Source organism: Aptenodytes forsteri, unplaced genomic scaffold, assembly GCF_000699145.1.
Source record: "Aptenodytes forsteri isolate BGI_AS27 unplaced genomic scaffold, ASM69914v1 Scaffold180, whole genome shotgun sequence".
Taxonomy (NCBI): Eukaryota; Metazoa; Chordata; class Aves; order Sphenisciformes; family Spheniscidae; genus Aptenodytes; species Aptenodytes forsteri.
Window position 1 is genome coordinate 212228 of NW_008795486.1, and position 4118 is coordinate 216345.

Below are 4118 nucleotides of genomic sequence, written 5' to 3' on the forward strand. Positions count from 1 at the left end.
TCCAAGAAGGACGTTGAGGTGTTAGAGTGTGTCCAGAGAAGGGCAACGAGGCTGGTGAGGGGTCTGGAGAACAAGTCTTCTGAGGAGCGGCTGAGGGAACTGGGGTTGTTTAGCCTGGAGAAAAGGAGGCTGCGGGGAGACCTCATTGCTCTCTACAACTCCCTGAAAGGAGGTTGTAGTGAGGGGGGTGTCGGTCTCTTCTCCCAAGGAACAAGCGATAGGACGAGAGGAAATGGCCTCAAGTTGTGCCAGGGGAGGTTTAGATTGGATATTGGGAAAAAAGTCTTCACCAAAAGGGTTGTCAAGCACTGGAACAGGCTGCCCAGGGAAGTGGTGGAGTCACCATCCCTAGAGGTATTGAAGACGTGTAGATGTGGTGCTTAGGGACATGGTTTAGTGGTGGACTTGGCAGTTAACGGTTGGACTTGATGATCTTAAGGGTCTTTTCCAACCTAAATGATTCTGTGGTCAAGTTGAGTGAAGAGACACCACATCCATTATCTTTTCTGAAAAAGACAGTTTATCACTGAGAATCCTTCAAATATCAGGAAATTTAAGGCATCATCCTCTCAGCAGTACTGCACTTAAAGCACCACAAGTTCTCAGGCTATGGTCTTTGTAACGCTGCTACGTGCGTTGAAGACAGGAATGCAGAGGTGCAAGACAGGGCTCCCCCAAGGTCAGAAAAGCTGCCTGACTCCTGACCCTCCCCACTATGCTATAAGGTTATTTCTACTTGGGCAAAGAGAAGTAGATGGCTCTTAGATACCTCACCAAGTCTTGCCAATGAATTTGAATTGTGGTCACTGACACAGCTGCCTACAAAGAAGTCATTCAGAGAGTGGTGGTCTTCCTGCAGCTTGATACATCCTACACATCATTCTCTCTGTAAAGTTCAGTTTTGGATGGATTAATTTAACACACAAATCACAAGCAACCTTTTAGCAAGCAAGCTACCAAAGCAGAAGTGAGAATAGTCTTGCCTACAAAAGTCACGCTAGTACATCAGAAGAGCTGAAGAGGAGACCAACTTCCCCACTGTAGACACAATTTGTTGATGTAAAAACGTGGGTGATGGCAGAGTTTCTCCTTCAAGGGCCATCTACTGATCTAGGTCAGCATGAGGTACCTTTATACTGGGGTAATTTCACTTCTGCATTGGAGGAGTAGAGGGCTGGAAGGCATCAGTTAGTTATGATTGGGGGGGGGAATCACACCCCCAAACCAAAATAATAAAAGTTGTTGAGGACATACAGAGTCCAGTATGCAAGCCAAGATCCTAGTCACACTGACACAGGCATTGCTTGACTTATTTCTCATTATTCTAGACTTTAGCCCTACCGTCAGGGATGTCTGACACTTAAAATGGTAAACAGGAGGAAGTTCAATGTAAATGAGTGTTGAGCTGAACTCTGACCCTGTTACTTCTCCATTTTTATGAAAGCAGACTTAAATATCATTGCTTCTCAGTAAAGGCTGACACTAAACCCACAAGCAGTGCTACAGGTCTATAGGCCTTTGTGCCAAGAGGCTCCATTTAGAGATTGTAATTCCACATGAAAACTCTCAGCTTCTGAAATTCACTTCTCCAATGTGCAACGTTAGTGAATTGTTCACAGTGCTCAAGAGGTATTTTTAAGCAACAGAATTCATGCAAGAAATCTATTTAGACTTTTCAAAGTTTTCTTCTGTGGAAGTATTAAATATTTAAAGACTATTCAAAAAGACTTTACAGAGGTAGGTATAAGAAATGTCTCCTCTGTGACAGTGTAATATTTTGCCATATTATAAAATCACTTTTATATTGCATGATTTTACATAAATAATTTTAACTGATGTTGAAAACCATCAAAGGGATAAACAGGAATCAAAACAGGAACTTTAGGCAAGAAGAAAGACTCAGCAGCACAGAACAGATGCAGATGATTAATGCCGTAAGCAACGATAATGTAAATAACTAAACCTCAACAACCCTAAGAGGTGGCAAAGTATCACCGACCCTATTTAATATATTAACCATGGTATTTATGTTCCATTACAGAATCATAATGTAATTACAAATTCCCAGACAGCAGCACTCGGCGCATGTTTCATAAGGGCTGAAGAGCATGCCTATCAGTTCTGCATGCTATGCTACCGATAAAGAACAGTCTTATGCCCTTCGTGTGGTTAGACCTCTTATGCTAACCCTACATCTTTCAAGTGCCAGGCAGCAGCATTCAAATCTTTGATGAATACAAAAAAATACATGAATATACACACATCTCCCACCACGTTCAGCAATACTAGCAAGTCTTTGGACAAGGAAAGCAAGGATTTCAAGACCTGTGAATAGATCCCTCTTACCCACAGCAGCCACTCTCAGCCAGTATGATTTTGCTTGAAGTAGGGAAAGAGAACGTGGAAGAGACCGAAGGGAGCAAGATGTGGCATCATCTTTACAACAGGATGTCACGGGGACTCTTCCCTCCCTTCTCTCAACACCTATCTACCTCCCAAAATCCACAGATCTCAGGTACACGGCAGCTCTGCTGCTTTGCTGGCAACTGGAGGGCACGCTGCTGTCTCTGCCGATAGCTGAGAAGAATAACCAGGTGATACCACAGCCCAGAGAGGGGATGAGGACAGAGGTATAACAGCATGGTGACAAAGGGTGGCTCAGACCACAGCACAGAATTAGTATCGCTGGACAAAGGGTGGTTCAGACCACAGCACAGAATTAGTATCGCTGATACTATGACAGCAATGTGCAACAACCGATGCGCCACAACAATTAGGTGTCACGCTTAGAGTTACAACACTACCGCAGGATTGATATCCTGTCCAACACTGACCACACATTGCAGCAGCTACCTGCAGTATGTTACCAAAACATGTTTCAGGGCTATTAGAGGCATTGATGGAGGAACCCAAAACTCAAATCACTGCCCGAGTGATTGAAAAGCATTAGAAAGAGATGCTTTCAAGACACAGGATTTATGCAGGGAGACTGCTGGAAGAGGAGTGCTCCCAAACCAGTAACACAGTCTGCAGAAGAATATAATCTCAACGTATGGCTTCGTCACTAAAACTGTTCCCAGCCCACCTCTCACACCCCTAGTGACAGGGACCTTGACTCTAAAATTATTCTGTAACTATTCAGGATAATCTTACAAGGGTTATCTGTCTTCTTCATGTCTGTTCTCTCTGAAAGCGTAATCTTCCCATTTTGCTAATTCCATCGTAACTTCACCTTCTACAAAGTTGAAACAGGAGATATTCAATCCACGTATCATCCAAGATGCCTGTGAATTAAACACCTCCTCCTTCCCACCACACCCGACGTAGACCAGGGCATGAAATTCAGGTGCAGGCTACAAGCCTGATTCTAATCAAACCAAGAGGATACTAGAAAAGCATCCTCTCCCCTTACTTCGCCTCCTGGTAAGAGGAACCATTACCTCCCCTGCAAAAGTCAGGCACAGCACAGGTGAAAGTGCAGACGTTCCCCGACACATACAAAGGAACTGTTGACTGGTTTTGAGAAAGCCTATAAACAAGCGGGGTTTCAAGTTTTATGCAAGGGGACCACACCAGCACTTGTAGCCCCCCGTTCTGTCCACGTGCTACGGATTTTGCCAACAAATTGTGAGGAGAATTGTCAGAGCAGACAGGAAAACAAAGTTCAGATTAGTAAGAGAAATCTATTCCATATTTAAAACAAACAAACAAAACCCACTCACAACTGCTATTTGCAGCCAGGGTACAACTGAGGCCCCCGGCCCCTCTCTGCCAACATGCTGTGCATTACGTTTTGGAATACAGACTTCGGTGCTAGGACATGGTGTGTAGATACAACAGAGCAGACCGCTTGTCACTTTAATAGTTGCAACTTAACTGGAATGTTCAAGACCTGGAACACCTTGTCAAAAGGGAACGAGCATCGCAACGTCTAGAAGTCTGCAAAAGTATAGTACAGTCCAGTCCGCGGCTAAACGAGGCATCTGACAGAAGAAAACGCCCCCTGAATCCCCACGGAAACTCCCTGCCCGCAGCCGCGCTCGGCTGGGCTGCGGGAAAACCTCTAAGCGACAGAAACTGCACCGGCAGCTCTTGCGAGGCGCCGGCGAGCCCCGCAG